General features: G+C 49.4%; 1 protein-coding gene across 1 annotated transcript in view; it reads right to left on the bottom strand.

Moving 5' to 3' along the window:
• TEX2 (testis expressed 2) overlaps positions 1-4,680 on the bottom strand; it is a 39,135-nt gene extending 34,455 nt beyond the window's left edge. The window contains exon 1 of the mRNA XM_066332392.1: positions 4,168-4,680. The gene's annotated coding sequence lies outside the window, so the exon portion shown is untranslated. The remainder of the gene's footprint in view (positions 1-4,167) is intronic.
• Between the last annotated feature and the right edge of the window lie 16,561 nt (positions 4,681-21,241).

Here is a 21,241-nt window from a genome sequence, read left to right as displayed (position 1 = left end):
AATTCTCTGGGGAAGGGGGGAGGGCTGCATTTAATACAAATAAAGTATTCATACCTAACTAGAAAGTCAGTTGTACTTAACACATGGAAATTAATTATCTTAAGGCACCTGAAGATGCAGAGCAAGCTGCAAATATTAACACAGGGAGCTGCTGTTAGAGGGCACGTTGATTACTGCTGTTCACCTCCTGGCATCTCATCTACCCAAGGAAAAGTGCCTCTGATAAATGCAGGAAATGCATTTACTGCACATCACCATTCTCAGGAGCTCCTGCAAGTCCCAGAGGGCTCAAGGGACAGAAAAGGTAAGGAAAAGAACAAGAAACAGGACCTCAAAACACCCGAGTCTTTTCAGAGCTACCATTACCTTTGAGAAGTGGTAGGACAAAAGTAATTCAACCCCAAAGTCAAAATTCTCTGCAAAGTTTCTCTAAAATAACTGTTCCCAGCACCTAAGAAAGTCCTGCCAACCACTCCATGCCACGCAGAGTGGTCTCTCCTGTCACTAGATTCCATGGAAAAGTTAATGGAGAAAGGTATTAGCAGCATTTCCTGCTACCTGGAAACTGCAAAAGAAACATAAATCAGCACCACGTGAACAGAAAATCTCTTTGTGATCTCATTTTGGAAGAAAATGGATTAGAATTCCAGACTTTGCTAAAAGCCCTGCGCAGGTAATCATGTTATTTTTAGTCTCATTATTACTAGGATGGTGAGAAAAATTCTCCTTAAACTCACCTGCCTGAAGAGCAGTGTTCACACAGATAATGGAACAGGTAAGGTGATAAAGAGTCACTCACACCTTAAAGCAGCAACAGCAAAGACCAAGAGCCACATTAATGCAGCTCCAGAATTACAAATATTCTAGCAAGAACTGTGCAGAGATCATAAACTACTTCCTGTGCATAAAATACTTAAACTTCTAATTCATAGAAAGATCCATAGAAGGTTAACAAAAATTCTAAAGAATCCTTGTCCCAAGAATAGCCAGAAAATAAAATGTCAGATTTGGAATTGGTGAGTACCAGACATTTCTCTCTCTGCTTAAGGCAACACTCATCTCATTCAGATTTATGCTCAACTCAGATACCTAGAAACTAAAATGCAAAAGTTCAGCAGCGCTGTGGCTTTCCAGCTGGAGGACACAAAGTGACAAGCACAGGACAACATCCAAGACACTGACATGGAACCCAGATGACCCCAAACAACCTGAATTTTTACCATGCTAAGGACAAAGCATTTTGCTTATTAAAAAAAAGCCAAAAAAACCCAAGCATTAACACACAGCACACAAACACTGTCAACCCTCAATGAGCAAAGATATTGAGGCTCACTGAAAACATCAGGACTGGGCTGAAGCAATTATACAATTCCTAGTTATTCTATTACAGTATATTTTGTTTAATCTCACAAAAAGGCATTAAGGCCAAAAGCAGTATATGGCAAAAGCATCTCCACACGTGTTTTCATACAAACACATCTTCTTATTCTTCCCCTAGCATTTATAACTCTAAGCATTTCAAGGTGTAAACTTATCAATTGACAGAGACTGGCACGATTTTTCCCTGGACTTTGTAATTCAGAAGATGAAAGAGGCCTTGCCACAGACAGCACTGAAACCCCAGGCAGCAGCTCCATCTGCATTCCCTCTGTTCCCTGCATTACACACAGAATGGATCACTGAAATGTGTTAAAGCTTTCTGCTGGTTTGGTTTTGGGGTTACTTTTCGGGCGTTTTCAGGAGCAATGGAGGTAACTCCTGTTCCTACAGCTGCAATACACTGTAATTTCAACATCTGACAGGTCAATTACAGACTGCCCGACCTGAGCAGCTGCCTCCCTCCCACTGAAACCAACTGAGTCAAAAAACGAGGAGCACCTCCCACAACACAGTTTTTAATGCCTAATTGCTGAGAAACCACGGGAGGGAGATACATGAAAGAAACCCCACAACCCAACTTTGCTGGCATTCGGAATTTCAATGATAATTTCACAGGGAAGTAAAGACATCATATTTCTCATAGGGAGAAAGAAAGCCAGTACACTGAGTGGGTAAAGTGAGGTCCTTGTGCATATGGGGATCTTTTCTACTCTGTTCTTCTCTCTCAAAATGTGGTGCTGACAACAAGCCTGGAAGGATAATTTATCATGGAATATTAAAAAAAAAATCAAAATAAGATTGGGAAGAACATAAACAGAGCTCTCCTCTCTTCTTTTTTCAGCAGCACAGATCTACCCCAACATGGTCTTTGAATCAGGCCATCAGTGTGAAATGAAGGAAAAATAAAATTGTCCTTAAAGGGTTTAAGTTCATTAAAGGTTTTCTGAACTTTTCAGCACTCCCTGAGAAGTGTTCTCACCCATTTCTCCTTGTCTCTCAATCTTTGCTCCTCTATGCCATAATTCAATCACAGACACAGCTCCTTACCTTAGTGGAAGGCAAACCTCAGGCAGACCAACAGCGGGACTCCTGTAAATGAAATCACTCCTCCAGAACTCTATTTCAGAGAGGCACATACTAAATTTTGACCAGCTACACAGGGAGCAGTAAAACACACACACAGATCTCACTTCTGAGAACATTAAATGAGTGTGTCTGTCTTCAGGAATTCCATCTGACAGCCCCACTGGCTCAAAAGTAAAAAGGTCAGCAGGTCTTGTAGCAACACACACCAAAATTCACCAGTTACCTGCTGAATTCACAGCGCAATATCAACAGCTTAAAAAATTTAATGAATTTTAAAGAACTCCAGTTCTACTTTACATTCAAGCTGTGTTAATGCAAACTCTCTATTGTCATTCTCCTTTGCAGTTAGTTCCTTGTAAAAAAGAGCAAAAGTCTTCCCTTTCTCATCCTGTATTTGCTATTCAATAAACAGGTACCATCAGTGTGATGCTTGTCCAATAAATGCCTTCAACACCAAAGAAGTTTTTACTCTTGCACTCAGAAATAATTTCTGTTGTCTCAAGCAGTTAAAAAACAGTTAAAGAGTGAATGCACTCCCCTCTATATGGGTCACACCTTGTGCACACACACGCACAGAAAGAGAAGTGTCATTAAGCAGCTTCAAGGAAATTAATTTTAGGTCATCAATTTTAAGATCTTGATTTGCTGGGAGATAAAAGAACAGCAAAAGCCACCAGATGGATTCAAAAGGGCAAAGGGAAATAAGTGTCTTTGAGCCATACCGTGCCTTGTCTAATTAGAGAATTGTGCAGGCAAGTCTAATTTCAGGCACGAGGCAACATTCCTATATCCATGCTTAATTCATCCAGCAGCATTTGTTTATCAAAGAGAGTCAAGCTCTGCATTACAAGCAGCGTGAACAGGTTTGTGGGCACGCAGCACACACTCATCAGGGCGTGGGTGTTTAAAGGAGGCCTTTCATTGTTCGGAGAGGTCAGGGCAGAGACCCAGGCAGGAGGGACAGCTCAGGTGACAAACAGTGAGGAGTGAAGGGTGAGGGAGCTGCTCCCATCCCTGGAGTGCCTCTGCTGTGCTCTGTACAGTGAGGGTTTGGGCACAGCACTGGTCACTCCTCTGGGGAGGCTGAACTCAACAGTGCCAGTGGAAAGCCACACACGGGATGGAAATCTGTCACCTCCTCCATCACCACCCCGAGACAAGCTCCTCTCTGCCAGCCTCCACACCCCTCAAAGGTTCTCCCGGCTCCCTGAAGGATCACAAGGGCTGTGCCAACAGCCAGTCCCTCCTCCAGCAGCCTGAGATGTGCACAGACACAAACCAGCACTGACCCGGGCTTACTGGGGGAGGCTCGGAAAGTTCACACCTCACCCATCTGTGTCTACAAAGAAGTCTGCAGAACAGCCCATGGTCTCTTCACTGGTGAATGCAGCGCTCAGGGCAGCTGGATGGAAGAAGCAGATTAAAAAAATACATTCCAAGAAAGCAAAACCACTCATGGGGCAGCCCCACGGTTTACTCATTTTTATAATTTCAATGGTGTAGTTTTAACTCGGTAGAAAGAATGATAGCTATCTAGATAGGATTTAAAAGAAAAACTGGAAAGATGGCCCAACTCATCAGAAAAGCAAAGGTTCATAAAATGTGTTTAATACTCAAAAACCATTCCACATCTCAAAGCTGCATGACAAAAGAAACGGAGAGCCACATAACTAAATATTTATACTCTTAAATACAACATACCTCTTAATGCATCTTTTCCGACACTCACAGAGTTTTCTGAAATTGTCAGGCACTGCTTTCAGCTTGCCTAAAAACCCTCAGCAGTGTTAAGGCTCCTGGGAACGCTGGGCCTGTTCTCATAAAGGGAATGATAAACGGGAATAAAGGGAATTACAAAACAGGAGAAAGTTTGTATGCACAGCTGGTCCATTCTCCATCCATGTCTCCTGCTACTCACTAAACATAACATATAAATAGAAGAGAAACACTTTTTTCTTTTCTATAAAAATACTCCTGTAAAGTTGTCGCCCGTTTACTCAGAAGGTTTATTCAAAACCTGGCAGAGCATTTATTAACCAGCACGCTTCTGAGCTGACAGATGTGCAGGATTATCTCCCCCTCAGTTCTTTCCACTTCTCCCAATTCCTTTGTTTAATACTCCAAGTCAAGTTGAAAAGGAAGAGGTGTGGAAGCGATTAGACAAAAAGAAACGCTGCTGAGGAGGTCCTACAAAGATAAGCTTATCAAACGTCCCAGCAGCTCCCAAGGAGAGTGGCACAGATCACTTTCATTTCCTACTGCAGTACATTTATTTCTGTGGCCAAGCCCAGGCGTTACACAGGATGTCAGGAAAGAGAGGGCAGCAGGGCTGCCAGACACACTGAAGCAAGCAGAATGGCAGTGCCCTGCCGGGAAATGCCCAGACAGCAGTGTTCCCTGGCCACCCCGGGCAGGGAGACGGGAGCAGAGTGCGGGCTGACAGCAGGCAGGGCTGTGGGTGTGCTCTGCCCAGCCGAGGGCACTGCTCCTGGCCCCAGCCAGAGGCTGAAGGGATCCCTGCTGCTGCCAGAACACGCTGCAGGCAGGAGACAGCACAACCCAGACAACTTCACCGGCTCCCCATGTCACATGCTGGGTGACATTTCCCACCCGAGCGCCCACAACGCAGCCGTGTGAGCACCAGCAGCTCCCTCCCCACACAGAGCCCTCATTCTTCCAGCCTCCCTGCGCTCATAAAAACAAACCTGTTTCTTTTCTCGTCTTAATCCTGACTTCCAGGGAAACAGAGTGTTTTTTACATCTCTCTGTTTAATTTCAGATCAGTACTTCACTGCAGCTCATGACAGGTCACATTCACATTTCACTCCTCTGCCATCTGCTTTGAAATCCCCAATATCAAAGGAGTCTGTACCTTTGTGCTCATAATTTTGGAGTGTTATTTTACAACTGAAGTGTAATTTAAACAAAACACACGAAATCCAGAGTAAGATCTAAAATCTTGTAGCTCTCCTATTTCCATTACTAAAACCCAATATAACGATTTTCTGGCTCAAACAGATCCTATAAAAGAGCACTCCAATGCCTGAATAACCATTTGCATACTCTTAAAAGAGATCCTATTCCACGCCTGACCATCCCACTTTCTCACAGGTCCAGGACAAAAATCCCAGAACATGCAACAGTCAGAGCACTAAGGGACACTCTCCTGCAGCACTCCTGTCATCCAACACCAGCAGGGTCAGAGAACACAGCACCTGATAAACCCCTGAGACACTAGGTAATGAGTATCAGAGCCTGGTTCACACAACGGCTCATTTCCCTGGCCTTTATGGGGAAACACCACTGTTTACCATGGTTATTGATCCTCTGCTATCCACTGTCCATCAGCCCTCTGCCCTTTTAGGTATTGATCTGGACTTTGCTCAGCAGAGTAACACACCTTTCTGGCAGGAGAGGACAGAGTTAAAACAAACAGGAAACACAACGAACAGAGAAGTAGGAGTTTTGAGGAGCAGAAAGGCAAGATCAGAGAATAAGTCCTTTTTTATCGTTGTATTCTCGTGTTTCTCCAAAGACAGGAGCAATTGGCTTCAACAGAGACAGCAGTACCCAGAGAATAAATAAGCCTGGTAAATAACACAGCAGCCTGAACTCCTCTCCTCCCAGAGGGTGAAGCAGGAAGAAAAAACACCAGCAGAACTTACAGGGATTGCTGCACACTGCAGATGCCTCAGTCATACCAACCTTCTCCACCACCAAAACCTGCTCCTCCTGCTTCCTTTCTTTTACCATCTCCAGCAGAAGCAAGACTGGCCTTGGCTAACACAGAAGTCTCCAAGCAACGCCTCTCAGATGCTTTAATTGTGCCATTTCAGCTTAAGACACTCGGGTTTTATTTTTCAGAGCTAATGGTCATCAAGGAGTCCATTAAAGGAAATGATGAAAGAGCAGATTCTGCATTATCAAACTTGTCTGACTGGGAGTCCTGCACTACACTGGTTGTATTGTCACTGTGCTGACCAAGGAGAGCAGATTTTCCTCTCTACAGACTCAAACTCATGAACCCAAGTTAGCACACAACAAGGAAATACGTGAAAGAATGTAAAAATCACCTCAAAAGACTTAAAATTCCATTTGTCAAGTGCAGAAATCCTTCAGGACCTGTGGTACACAAAGCTTGGTCCCAATCCAAGCAAATCCATTCACTTAGAGCTCTTCTGAAGAGGACACTACTTCAGGGCTGTTTCTGCAGGAGGTCAAACCTCACAATGCTCATTAAACAATCCCTCACAGTGCTCTGGGGGAGGATAAACCCTCCCAGGCAATGCACAACCTTCAGGTCTTCCTGGAAATGGCATTTTTATCAATTTTTAATAACTTTTCACCTTCAAACTTCTGTGCTTGCCATGTTAACAGAAGCCAGCTACAGAAGTCGACCTCCAAGAGAAGGTAATTCACAATTCTGTCAAGAACGGCTGATCATATACTTTTATGACACAGTAATTGGGGTTTTTGTCCAAAACGGATGATTAATTCAACCACTTGCAGTACAACCCCTCCCCACACCAAACCCTTTACTTTGTGACTCTGAACCATTTAGCACAATCAGCTACAAGAAGGAGTGGTACATTTCTTTTTTTGGTATCAACAGTTCTGACATGAGATTGTTCTCTCAGTAGCTCAGTGTTCTACCCTCCTCTGCCTTGAAAGCACAACACATCCTTTCAAGTGTCCACTTTGCATCACTTTAAAATGCTCATGCCCTTTATCAGGCACATGTGGCACCCTTCTGCACTTCCAGAGTTGGTTTCTACTCTGAATACATCTCTTCTAATTTAAAGTACATACTCATGACAGCTCCCAGTATTAACTCTTATCTTCATTTCTCTAATCTCTAAGCCTACATTATGCTCTCATTTTCCAGCATACATTGTAATCTGATTGTTTCATTTGGGGCAGTAAGGGTTTCTAGAACATGAGGCCTTTATGCATGGATAAATGTTTTAGAGCACACTGAATTAGCATTACTACTGTGGACATCTGATACCACAATTCCTGGCTTACCAAAGAAAAAAGAATAAAAATCCAGAGATTTGAGGGACTTTTCCAAACTCCAAGACCGTGTTTAAAACCAGAATTTACTTACCCTGCCCTCTATTCTTTTGTAGCTTTACAGTTTATCCCAATAAAGAGCCTTTATTTTTCTTCAACCCGGGCAGGTGCCAGTTACACTCTGCACACTCAGCAGCACCATTTATTCATCTTATGGGCAAATCTGGCTAAAGCTGAGTCCTGGAGAGCAGGACAGGGGACATATCCCTGCCCATGCCCGTGACTGGTCACCTTCACCCAACAATCCAACTGTGGATGTGCCACCAGAGAAATATTCTGATTTCATCACATGGAACTGGTTGAGTTGGCACAGAAGGTGGGGGCAGAGCAGCACAATGCCCAAATCGATCAACTAAAAGGCTGTCTGAACGCAACAATGCATCCTCAGTCCTCTAGTTACATTACTTTAAATGCACTTCAGTTAGATCGGCCTTTTATTTGCTAAGTAAACTTCTGTCTCTCACGTTACGTTGTTTACACACCTACCACAACACAGAAATTAATGGCACTGCACATTATGTCCACGCTTCCTGCTCCACATTCTTTACTTGCAAAAACAGCTGCTGTAGAAGTTCTGTAGCTAGAAACAATTAGGCATTCGGTATTGAAAGATAGAAGTCTAAAAGTTGTTATCACACACAAAGAAGTATGCAATTAACACACACTATTGGGCCCTGTCCTTCTCCAAGTTTTCACTTTGGATTTTAGTCAATGATTTGGGGTTTTTTTCTGAAATAGGCCGTTTCAATAAGCTCTTTGCATGGACCAGAAGTGTTGCTCACAAGAGAAGTGTCCAGTTTGGCAGCAGAGCTCCCAGGCCATACCACACCCCAGCAAATTCCAAGACATCTCTGAGCACAGAACCAACTTCTTGGTCTTTTACTCAAGGGAGAAAGCACCCTGAGCTGCTTTAGAAACACTACCTCGAGCCTCAGCACCTCCTTGGAGCACAATTAATATGCCACCCACAGCACAGCACCTTGTTGGATCAGCTCTGAAGGCAGACAGAACAGAAACCTCCCATAAATCATACAGCAGCACGATGGCAGAGTCTTTAAAAGCCAGTTTTAACACCCCAAATCACTAGTTTACCCTTCTGCGCTTAAGGTAAAGTGCTTTTACCTCTCATTTAGCACATTTTCAGTTCCAAGGAAATCAAAACAGGGTACTCACACTGCCTGAATTTTATTCAATTTAGGAATATTATGTTGTTATAGCACTAAAAAGACAACATCTTCTTCTAAAAATATACACCCCTGAGATTGTGAACATGTCTAATTTTTCCTGAGTTACACAGGCAATATCATCCTGAAAGAGGAGTATGACAAAGCATCTTAACAGAAGATAATCTTACAGCACCGAAGACTTAAGCTATTTTATCTCATGGTTATAACACTTCAGTTACATACATAAGTTTAAGTTAACCCCCGCTGTGTACTTAATTTCCCCAAATTATAGTCAGGAGTTCCTGAAGACATTTACTGACAGATAAAAACCACCAAGAAGTTGAGCACAAACATTTGGAAGGAACTTCAGCACACGGCAGAGACACGGCACGCTGGTTTAGCCCCTGAACTGCAATGAAGACAACACAGATGACACCGAAAATCACAAGAGAAGCAGAAACCAAGGAGCCGACAGCTAGGGCAAGAGGGAGGAAACAATTTTAGCAGACAGGAAATCTCTCGCCTTCAGCGGTAAAAGCCAACTGAACAATTCTGATCTGGTTCCTGCAGGAACGACCACTGCCGCTTGTTTTTACGGTGTCGCCCTTAAAAACACGGTAGTCCGGCGGCTCCTGCCCAGCCCCGGGCACGGCGAGCCCCGGGCCGAGGGGACGCGGCTCCGGCCCCGCTCTGCCCCGATCCGCCCCGCTCCCCGGTTCCGATCCGCCCCGCACCGGCCCCTGTGAGAGAGACCGCCCGACAGACCGACCGCCGCCCTCGGCCCCTGCGCCGCTCCGTGCCCGCAGCCCGCGGGGACCGCCGGCCGCTGCCACCGCGGGGCCGCCTCACGGCGCCGCCGGGCCTCGCCTCGCCTCAGCCGGGGCTCATGGCACTGCCCGGGCCCTCAGCTCTCGGCATTGCCCCAGCCCCTCACCTCAGCCCCTCAGCGCCCGACACTGCCCGGGCCCTCAGCTCGCCTCAGCTCTCGGCACTGCCCGGGCCCTCAGCTCCCGGCACTGCCCCAGCCCCTCAGCTCGCCTCAGCCTCAGCCGGGGCTCCCGGCACTGCCCGGGCCCTCAGCTCTCGGCACTGCCCCTCAGCTCGCCTCAGCCTCAGCCGGGGCTCCCGGCACTGCCCGGGCCCTCAGCTCTCGGTCCTGCCCCAGCCCTCACCTCAGCCCCTCAGCTCCCGGCACTGCCCCAGCCCCTCGCCTCAGCCGCGGCTCTCGGCACTGCCCGGGCCCTCAGCTCAGCCTCAGCTCTCGGTCCTGCCCCGGGCCCTCAGCTCACCTCAGCCGGGGCTCCCGGCACTGCCCGGGCCCTCAGCTCCCGGCACTGCCCCAGCCCTCAGCTCAGCCTCGGCTCTCGGTCCTACCCCGGGCCCTCAGCTCACCTCAGCCGCGGCTCCCGGCACTGCCCAGCCCTCAGCTCAGCCGCGGCTCATGGCACTGGCCCGCTCCTGCCCGCGCCGGGCGGCGGCAGCGGCGGGAGGCGGCGGCGCCGCCAATCCGGGCCCCGCGGGGGGACGGGCCGGGCCCAGCCGCCGCAGCGCCGGCCCGAGGGGCGGGGAACGAGGGGAGGGATGGGGAACGAGGGGAGGGATGAGGGAACGAGGGAGGGCCGCGGAACGAGGGGAGGGCCGCGGAACGAGGGGAGGGCCGGGGAAAGGCCGGGTCTGTCCGTCTCTCGGGCGCGGCCGCTGTTCCGGCGGCCGGTGCTGGTGACGCTGGGAACGGCCCCGGGCCGAGGAGCCGCTGGGGCCCGCGGCCGGTTCCGGGCGTGCGGAGCCTCCCGCGGCCCGGGCGGGCCGCCCGCATAACCCACCGCTCCAGGGCCGCGGCTCTGGGGGTTGTGTGTGTCAGGGCTCGGTGTGTGTCACTGCTCGGTGTGTGTCAGGGCTCGGTGTGTGTCAGTGCTGGGTGTGTGTCACTGCTCGGTGTGTGTCAGGGCTCGGTGTGTGTCAGTGCTGGGTGTGTGTCACTGCTCGGTGTGTGTCAGTGCTCGGTGTGTGTCAGTGCTGGGTGTGTGTCAGGGCTCGGTGTGTGTCAGGGCTCGGTGTGTGTCAGTGCTCGGTGTGTGTCGGTGCTGGGTGTGTGTCAGTGCTCGGTGTGTGTCAGGGCTCGGTGTGTGTCAGTGCTGGGTGTGTGTCAGTGCTCGGTGTGTGTCAGGGCTCGGTGTGTGTCACGCTCGGTGTGTGTCAGTGCTGGGTGTGTGTCAGGGCTCGGTGTGTGTCAGTGCTGGGTGTGTGTCACTGCTCGGTGTGTGTCGGTGCTGGGTGTGTGTCAGTGCTCGGTGTGTGTCGGTGCTGGGTGTGTGTCAGTGCTCGGTGTGTGTCAGTGCTGGGTGTGTGTCAGTGCTCGGTGTGTGTCAGTGCTGGGTGTGTGTCAGTGCTGGGTGTGTGTCAGGGCTCGGTGTGTGTCAGTGCTGGGTGTGTGTCAGTGCTCGGTGTGTGTCAGTGCTCGGTGTGTGTCAGGGCTCGGTGTGTGTCAGTGCTCGGTGTGTGTCAGTGCTGGGTGTGTGTCAGGGCTCGGTGTGTGTCAGTGCTGGGTGTGTGTCAGTGCTGGGTGTGTGTCAGTGCTCGGTGTGTGTCAGTGCTCGGTGTGTGTCAGGGCTCGGTGTGTGTCAGTGCTGGGTGTGTGTCAGGGCTCGGTGTGTGTCAGGGCTCGGTGTGTGTCAGTGCTGGGTGTGTGTCAGGGCTCGGTGTGTGTCAGTGCTGGGTGTGTGTCAGGGCTCGGTGTGTGTCGGTGCTGGGTGTGTGTCGGTGCTGGGTGTGTGTCGGTGCTGGGTGTGTGTCAGGGCTCGGTGTGTGTCAGGGCTCGGTGTGTGTCAGGGCTCGGTGTGTGTCAGTGCTGGGTGTGTGTCAGTGCTGGGTGTGTGTCAGTGCCGGGTGTGTGTCAGGGCTCGGTGTGTGTCAGGGCCCGGTGTGTGTCAGGGCTCGGTGTGTGTCAGGGCTCGGTGTGTGTCAGGGCCCGGTGTGTGTCAGTGCTGGGTGTGTGTCAGGGCTCGGTGTGTGTCAGTGCTGGGTGTGTGTCGGTGCTCGGTGTGTGTCAGGGCTCGGTGTGTGTCAGGGCTCGGTGTGTGTCAGGGCTCGGTGTGTGTCGGTGCTCGGTGTGTGTCAGTGCTGGGTGTGTGTCGGTGCTGGGTGTGTGTCAGTGCTCGGTGTGTGTCAGGGCTCGGTGTGTGTCAGGGCTCGGTGTGTGTCAGGGCTGGGTGTGTGTCAGGGCTCGGTGTGTGTCAGGGCTCGGTGTGTGTCAGGGCTCGGTGTGTGTCAGGGCTCGGTGTGTGTCAGGGCTGGGTGTGTGTCAGGGCTGGGTGTGTGTCACTGCTCGGTGTGTGTCAGGGCTCGGTGTGTGTCAGTGCTGGGTGTGTGTCAGTGCTCGGTGTGTGTCAGGGCTCGGTGTGTGTCAGGGCTCGGTGTGTGTCAGTGCTGGGTGTGTGTCAGGGCTCGGTGTGTGTCAGTGCTCGGTGTGTGTCAGTGCTGGGTGTGTGTCAGGGCTCGGTGTGTGTCAGGGCTCGGTGTGTGTCAGGGCTCGGTGTGTGTCAGGGCTGGGTGTGTGTCAGGGCTCGGTGTGTGTCAGTGCTCGGTGTGTGTCAGGGCTGGGTGTGTGTCAGGGCTCGGTGTGTGTCAGGGCTCGGTGTGTGTCAGGGCTCGGTGTGTGTCAGTGCTGGGTGTGTGTCGGTGCTCGGTGTGTGTCAGTGCTCGGTGTGTGTCAGTGCTGGGTGTGTGTCAGGGCTCGGTGTGTGTCAGTGCTCGGTGTGTGTCAGGGCTGGGTGTGTGTCAGGGCTCGGTGTGTGTCGGTGCTCGGTGTGTGTCAGGGCTCGGTGTGTGTCAGGGCTGGGTGTGTGTCAGGGCTCGGTGTGTGTCAGGGCTCGGTGTGTGTCAGGGCTCGGTGTGTGTCAGTGCTGGGTGTGTGTCGGTGCTCGGTGTGTGTCGGTGCTCGGTGTGTGTCAGTGCTGGGTGTGTGTCAGGGCTCGGTGTGTGTCAGTGCTCGGTGTGTGTCAGGGCTGGGTGTGTGTCAGGGCTCGGTGTGTGTCGGTGCTCGGTGTGTGTCAGTGCTCGGTGTGTGTCAGGGCTCGGTGTGTGTCAGGGCTTGGTGTGTGTCAGGGCTCGGTGTGTGTCAGTGCTCGGTGTGTGTCAGGGCTGGGTGTGTGTCAGGGCTCGGTGTGTGTCAGGGCTCGGTGTGTGTCAGGGCTCGGTGTGTGTCAGTGCTCGGTGTGTGTCAGGGCTCGGTGTGTGTCAGGGCTGGGTGTGTGTCAGGGCTCGGTGTGTGTCAGGGCTGGGTGTGTGTCAGGGCTGGTTGTGTGTCAGGGCTCGGTGTGTGTCAGTGCTGGGTGTGTGTCAGGGCTCGGTGTGTGTCAGTGCTGGGTGTGTGTCAGGGCTCGGTGTGTGTCAGGGCTCGGTGTGTGTCAGTGCTCGGTGTGTGTCAGGGCTCGGTGTGTGTCAGTGCTGGGTGTGTGTCAGTGCTGGGTGTGTGTCAGGGCTCGGTGTGTGTCAGGGCTCGGTGTGTGTCAGGGCTCGGTGTGTGTCAGTGCTGGGTGTGTGTCAGGGCTCGGTGTGTGTCAGGGCTCGGTGTGTGTCAGGGCTCGGTGTGTGTCAGGGCTGGGTGTGTGTCAGTGCTGGGTGTGTGTCAGGGTTCGGTGTGTGTCAGTGCTCGGTGTGTGTCAGGGCTCGGTGTGTGTCAGGGCTCGGTGTGTGTCAGGGCTCGGTGTGTGTCAGGGCTGGGTGTGTGTCAGTGCTGGGTGTGTGTCAGGGCTCGGTGTGTGTCAGTGCTCGGTGTGTGTCAGTGCTCGGTGTGTGTCAGGGCTCGGTGTGTGTCAGTGCTGGGTGTGTGTCAGGGCTCGGTGTGTGTCAGTGCTGGGTGTGTGTCAGTGCTGGGTGTGTGTCAGGGCTCGGTGTGTGTCAGTGCTCGGTGTGTGTCAGTGCTCGGTGTGTGTCAGGGCTCGGTGTGTGTCAGGGCTCGGTGTGTGTCGGTGCTGGGTGTGTGTCAGGGCTCGGTGTGTGTCAGGGCTCGGTGTGTGTCAGTGCTGGGTGTGTGTCAGGGCTCGGTGTGTGTCAGTGCTGGGTGTGTGTCAGGGCTGGGTGTGTGTCAGGGCTCGGTGTGTGTCGGTGCTGGGTGTGTGTCAGGGCTCGGTGTGTGTCAGTGCTGGGTGTGTGTCAGTGCTGGGTGTGTGTCAGGGCTCGGTGTGTGTCAGTGCTGGGTGTGTGTCAGTGCTGGGTGTGTGTCAGGGCTCGGTGTGTGTCAGGGCTCGGTGTGTGTCAGTGCTGGGTGTGTGTCAGTGCTGGGTGTGTGTCAGGGCTCGGTGTGTGTCAGGGCTCGGTGTGTGTCAGTGCTGGGTGTGTGTCAGTGCTGGGTGTGTGTCAGGGCTCGGTGTGTGTCGGTGCTCGGTGTGTGTCAGTGCTGGGTGTGTGTCAGGGCTCGGTGTGTGTCAGTGTGTCACAGAGAAGCTCCTTGGTATCTATAAACATCTCAGAAATGGCCAAAAATTACCGTCTCCCTACACGAGCAGGCTCTTATCCCTGGCGTTACCCCAGGAAACGTGCCCTGGCAGAGGTCATTTTATTTACCCTCTGTATTTCCCAATTTGCGGCACGCAGAGGAAAAAAAACAATTCTCTGTGTCAAAAGGTTGTTTTCTCAATAATGGTCTTATGCAATAAATTACAGCCTTTCTGCTGCTTTTACCCTTTACTTAATTGCTCTTGCTTCTGAAGACAGTTAATGATGACATTACGGCATTACACCAGGTCAGACTGAAGCTGGCCTTGGCTGCCCAGGTTTCTTTAAGTCATCCCTTGGGTTAATGTGACTGTGCCAATTATCTTCTCTTTAATAATTTCAGTTTGAATTAAAACATAAAGAATCCTGCAAGACCTTTCAGCCTCTTTATTTCATACCGGCCTTTAAACTTGTGACACTTTATGAGGCGATGAGACAAAATTTATTTACTGACCAACATTTAGTGGGATACGTGAGCAGAATTCAAATGTCTTCCAGCTAGCCAATGCGAAGAGTTAAGTATAAATGATTAATTTTCAAGCAGTTTCCTGTGTTATCTGCAGCTGTAGCTGCGCTGAGGGCTGGGCTGCTGTTGCCCCAGACATTTTCCATGGGGCACACAGGAGGTGTTGCTGTCTAGGTGCAGGTAACACTTAAACTGCTGCTCTCATTAAATGGCAGCGACAGTTCACTGCTTGTGGAAGTGAATTATCCACAGGCATCTTTGAGTTCTGTTTTTAAAAGCAGGATTCCTGCATGTAATGGAAAACCAGAGTTACTGAGGGCAGCCAGCACCTGCCAAAATCTGTTGCAGTGAGGAATGGCCTGAGCTCATCCAGTGGATGGTCAGAGCCTTCCAGCTCTTGGATGTCCAAGCACTAAACTCAGCAGTCTTAGGGCTTGCAGCTGAAGGAACCCTGCAAACGACTGCCCTGTGTGAGCATCACTGCAGCACCTCAATTCAGTCTTAAATTTGACAATGAAAAAGACAACATTCTGTTTGAAACACAGAATATGTATGGGATGTATTCATCTAGGACACGTTTCTATCCATGGCTATCCTCGGACACAGGGAGACTTTTGAATCCAGTGCAAAGCCGATGTTAATGTTTCCAGAGCCTGGAGATAAGATCGTGGTTGTTTCCTTAACAACAGGTTTTCCCTGCAGCCCATGGCTGAAACTGTGGCTGGGGGCTTGGTTTTGGCTGTGTTAAACTACAATCAATTCACTGGAGTCTCTGAAGCTGTTTCTGCCCTCTCTCTGCACGTAACTTAAGCAACACACGGACTAAAACTCCTGACCTCAAGGTAAATATTTGTGCACCTGGAGTTAGGTCCTCAGCAGAGGCTTCTTCCATGGGCTGGTTTGTGCTGGACAAAGGCTGGAGGCAGCCACTGGGGAAAACTGGGCACAAGCTGTGTCTCACCAGGGTACCACACTCTGGGCTTCTTGGGAATCCTCTCCTAAAGGCAAGGAAAGGGGGGAAAAGGAAAAATCTCAGAATATTTGAATCACTCAGTGCTGTAAGAGTAAATCCATTTGTTGGATTATTTATCTTCCTCCTATCCTACAAAAGGATAAGAGAATAAAGTAATGCTTATTTATTTTTAATGTTTCAGTATCCATGTATAAATATACAGTCATTCTGAGACACAGCAGCCTGCAGGCTCTAGAAACAAGTATCTACAGTCAAGAGCTGCTCTTGAAAAGAATGACTTTAATCTTTTGGAATATGTGAGGGAGACATTTAAATACCTTTAAAGGCAGTGCTTGAGCAAACTGTAAAAGAATAGGTAATATTTCCTCCCCAGAGATAGTGTGAGGCTCAGTTCATTTCTCTGTAATGCCCCATCAGAATTTCACAGCTCAGGGGAGTTTAAAGCCCTTTTCTTGTGAGAAAAGAACATTAGATGAGCTTTGGGGTTCCACATGGTTTTCAGAGACCCCGTTGCTGTCAGAGGCTGGGCAGGACCCGGGAGCTGCAGGACAGCTCTGCTTGAAATCTTGTGCTGAGGAGCTTCCAGAGGAATGAGGCAGCAGCTGAGCCTGCAGGTGTGGATCCTGGCAAACACGGGCTGTGTGTGTCAGACAGCTTTACTCTCGGTTTGGTTGTTACCAATGCAACATTAAATGCACGGGAAAGAGGCTTAGCACGGGAAAACCCCAAACAAGGCTGCAGCCCATGCAGTGTGTGCAGAACCTCACAAGGACTGCCAACGCTGGGCTCCAGGGCTTCAGCTCTGACTGTGGCCATGGAGCATGAGCTTCCTGAAAGCCACAATCCTCCCACAGCATCGTGTGCCCATCTTCTGCCTGTCCAACACCCCCGTGAGAGTGTTCTCAGCACCTCCCAAATGCTTTCCCTGCCAGTGGCTTCACTGCTGTCTTTGGGTCTGAATTGTCTCATTTGTAAACTACCCACCCTGTCCTTCCCCCCGTGGCTTTTCCCTACACTGATGCCAGCCCCTGGGTCTGGCTTTTTTCATCGCTGCTTAATTTTTAAGGCTGAGCTGAGGATAAATCAGAATCACAGAATCATTAAGGTTGGAAAAGACATCCAAGATTTTTGAGTCCAACCTTTGACTGACCATCACCTTGTCAGCTAGACCAGAGCATTCCTAACTCAGCAATTACAAAAGCAGGTCTCAAATCCAGCTATAAAACAAAATATCCAAAAGAATGTTGGAGAGAAACAGCATTTAAAAATGACAGGAATTTAGTTCTCATTTGCCCTTGTGATCTTCCTATTTCCCTCTCTCTCTCACTCTTTCTTTTGTTTTGGTCTGTGTTTTGTTTGGTTGGTTGGTTTGGTCTTTGGTTGGTTTGTTTTGGTTTTGTTTGGTTTGGATTTTTTTGTGGGTTTTTTTTGGTCGGTTGGTTTTTTTGGGGTTTGTTTCTTAATTTTTTTATGGCTTCTAGACTGCCAAGTATCTGGGGAGAAACAGCTCCATGCAACTGCTCACGTCAAAGTCTTGCACTCAGAGAAGACTCATTTCCAGAGGCAGAGGAGGTTCCAATTTGTCTCCAGCACAGGCTCTGGGGGCTGCCAGGAGCTCAGCTGGGCTCCAGGACAGGCTAAAGCAGGGCAGCAAGGTGTGCAGGGGCAGAGCCTGCCAAGGTGTGCAGGGGCAGAGCCTGCCAAGGTGTGCAGGGGCAGAGCCTGCCAAGGTGAGCTGCTGCTGCCAAGGTGACACCCAGAGGCAAGGCAGCCTGGCTCGGGTACTTTCACTCCTGGGAATTTGCACTGGTTTCTCTCAGACCTGCAGAACGTTCTGGATAATTCTTACACGGGTTTGTCTCTCCCTGACACTGAATCCAGACTTTACCAAGTGCCTCTGTCAGAGGCACAGACAGTCTCTCTATTTTTCACTAAATTGCTTTGCCCCTTTGAAAGTGTTCTGATGCTTGTTGGTTAATTTGATGTGATGGTTCCTCAAGAAATGATTGTCCATCACAGTTATTTTGGGTGATTCTATGATGTCTTCAGTAAGTGGATATAATACTCAGGTCAGTGAGTTTGTACCTGAAAATTCTGCTATGTACAATCCTTACTGCTCTGATTTTAGGAGAGATCTGAAGTTGTACTTGTGCCCAGTTTGTCCAGTCTGGAATTCCATGCCTATCCTTTGTCTCTGTAGTTTGATAAACCTCTGACACGGATGAGAAATGGCCAGAAACCTGCAGCAATGCCACCCATCACTGGGGAAGGGGCAAATCCCTGGGCCACCCAGGATGGCCACGCGCCTGCTGCCAAAGTCACAGCAAGGTTGTGCAGGCTGCTCTCTGTGTTTCAGTGTGCCTGGCAAGTGTACAAAACTCTAAAAGCCTGAAATCTGATCTCCACATGGTGCAGAAGTCAATACTCCTCCCTGCACAGAGACCTTGGTGAGGTAGGATATTGTGGCTGAGTGCTGGAGCAAAATCCAAAGCTGGGGGATGCAGTGGCACTGAGGCTGCAGTTTGTCTGTGCAGGTTTTGCACCACAGGGCCTTGACAATAATGTCAGATGCTACAGACAATTTTCTGGTAATCAGGAAAAGCAAAGCACAAAATAAACAGTGTGCCCTGACCTTTCAGCTGCCAAATCATTCACTATTTTAAATCTACCAGTAAATTTAGTTCTGACATTACAGAACAGCTGAAGATACATGTTTAAATCAGGCACATACACTGCAATTTTTCCACGTGCACAGGAGCATTAACACCAGGCAGCAGCACCCTCCTGCTCCTGCCTGGACAGATGCTATGGTTCTACACTGCTGGCTGTAATTAAAATAGTTAGTGAAAGGAAAAGAGCATTGACTATAGACTAGAAATGAACAGCAGCCTTTAGAGCTACAAGTCCAAAGCAACTGTCAGGAGGTCCATAATGGTTATTTGGGGGCAAAAGGAGAACATATGGTAGGGCTGTCTCTGGTGATTTTATTGCCCCTTGTCTTCACAGGGAAAGTCAGAAAAATTAATCTGAATTAATAACTGTGACTTCAAAGTTACAGGAGTGAGTTTTGTTATTCAGAATTAAAGTGGCCTTCATTTGATTTAGCTTTCTTCATTTTCCAGGTAAAGTGCACTAAATCAAATTAATGCCACTTAATTCTGAATATGAATATCTGCAGAAGTTTTAATAGAATTTAACTAATCTCCTTTGAAATATAATTCAGCTCAGGTTTCCTGAGTGTCCCCTTCAAGGAAAGACTCAAATCAATAGCCTTAATGGGAATTGTTCCTCGATTGTGCTGGCATGAGATCAAAACATCACTACCATAAAAATAGCCACATTTTGCTCAGATGTCTTTGTTCTGAGAGCATTAACACCCGGCCCAGAAATCAGAAATCAGAAATGGCAGCATGAAGTATCTCTTAGCTACAACAGAGGGGTAAAACCCTGGCTTTAGTTTCTCCAGCTGAGATGGAGAACAGCCACGGGTGGTCGGGCCATTTCCATGTTCTGAAGGTGTAAACAGTATTTTTTTATAAGGCTGATATAATTTAGGCTGTTGTGCAATTCCAGACAGTGTAATTTCCTACCTGGATGTGGACAGAACCTTTATGTACACGAACTTCACGGAGGTGTGAGGAGCTGCTGTCACTGGGACAGGAACTTGGAACCTTCCTCTGAGCAGCAGCATCCTCATGGCCCACATCTGCACAGCTCCTTTTTCCAGCTGAGCTTTGCTGGGCTTAAACAACGAGAGCATGAAGGTGCAGAACAAACAGGAGCCCAGCTTTGAAAGCAAACACAGGGTTGGTGTTTCCCAAGGTTAAAGAACGACCTCTGACAGAGCACTCGGTGCCTGTCCAGTCACACAAAAGGACCACAGCCAGGATTCAGTCTTTCCCTGCTCTCCCTACAGCTGACCACCAGTGGCAGCCCCATCCTGGCCCCTTTCTCCTGAGCCAGCCTCCAAAGCCAGAAGCTCTCAGTGCCTCCACAACGGGATTCTTGTTCTGGGTGTCCTTTAGGAGGAAGATCCCAGCACAGACATATATTAAATGTCTCACTGTGCTAATCATCCAGGTGGCTAAAGAAGGAACCTGTGCTCCTTAGGATATCTCCAGGCCATGAAAAGGGACAGGTTCCAGACAGACTCATGGCAGCACAGGAGGGCAGGCAGCCTCTCAGCTCACACATGCCAGGTGGGTGTCTCCTGAGGCACTGAGGACATTCTGCTCACCTGCCCTGTGCAATTTTCATGACCTAATGCAGAATCCAGTCTCCAAACCTGCCCAGGTGCCCTGAGCCAGCTCCCACAGCCATCCCCTCTTGCATTTTCTGCACACAGCATCACACTGAGCAGGGCAGCATCTGGCTCCATGTCACCTTGGGGTTTTCTCAGAGTGCTGTTAAAACTTGCAATTAAATATTGCTCAGTAATCTATCCAGCAAGGATTCCTGAGTCAAAATTCCAAGTGCTGATGGATAATGTAATGTTTTCCACATAAATCCAATGAGATTCACTAAGGAATGTGATATGTACATGCAGAGTCTGTGCCGGAATAAAAGGTAAACTAAACACATCTAAGCTTTTAGAACATCAAATCCAGATTCCAGACAATATTAAAGCCTTCTAGATTTGAGTGATATTCACCAGTCAGTGCTGCCTTCCACTGCATTTAGACAGAGAATTAATCTTGATATTCAAAGCCTTCCAAAACCTGCATGTTTTAAAAATAGCGAAATTTATTTCTCTTGAAATATAGGCTTGTTACAGCTATTTAGGAACCCCTGACTGAAGTCATATGGATCTTGAACCTCCCCTGGGGATGGTTTAGATGTCACTGTGCATCCATTAACAGATTGGAAGCTGTCCAGGGCAATATTGCAAGAAAACACACCATGTCCAGGCTTTCTCCTGGTTTCTTCCTCGGTTAAACAAGACTCTCTGAGCACTTCTCTACGAATAAACCCAAGGTTAAATATGATAAATAGGGCAAGGAATGCAGAGAAATTCAAATGGGTATTAGCAATGCATCCTGCTCATTGGTCAATGGGGCATTTCTCTCTAGTCAGAAGAGAAGTATGGAGTGAAAACCTCATCTTGCCCCAGTTCCATCCCTTTTCCCCTCTCCTTGTCGCTGGCAATAAGTGTGCAAAGATCTTCCTCTCCATCAGCACAGAGCCACATGCTGAGTGCATAACCCAGCTGACACAGAGCTCAGGCAAAAGCTCACCAGACCCAAACAGGTTTAGTGTGGCCTTCCCCTAGATATTCTTTTGCAGAAGAAACAACCAAGTTCTACACCAGCAGGCAGCTGAGAGAGGAACAGCCCTCCTAAGAAGGCAAAGGGGCAAAGCTGCAGCAGAAGCTGATCCATTCAAGGTTTCTGTGAGCTGGGAAATGTGGGTTTGGAAGATGCAGAGAGGAGGGAAGTGCTTGGGGTGACAGGGAGCTCCCTGCAGCAGCAGCAGCCTTCTCTCCAAACCAGGCAGAACCAGATGGACCCTACAAGAATGACCTTGAGCAGAAAGAAGTGCTTCTGGATAAGTGCTGGCTAAAAGGATTGAAATTGCACGCAGAGAAAGAGAATATTGTCTGAT

The sequence above is a fragment of the Sylvia atricapilla genome, chromosome 18 (genome assembly GCF_009819655.1).
Source record: "Sylvia atricapilla isolate bSylAtr1 chromosome 18, bSylAtr1.pri, whole genome shotgun sequence".
In the NCBI taxonomy this organism is placed as follows: domain Eukaryota; kingdom Metazoa; phylum Chordata; class Aves; order Passeriformes; family Sylviidae; genus Sylvia; species Sylvia atricapilla.
This window is presented reverse-complemented; position numbering and strand designations above follow the sequence as displayed.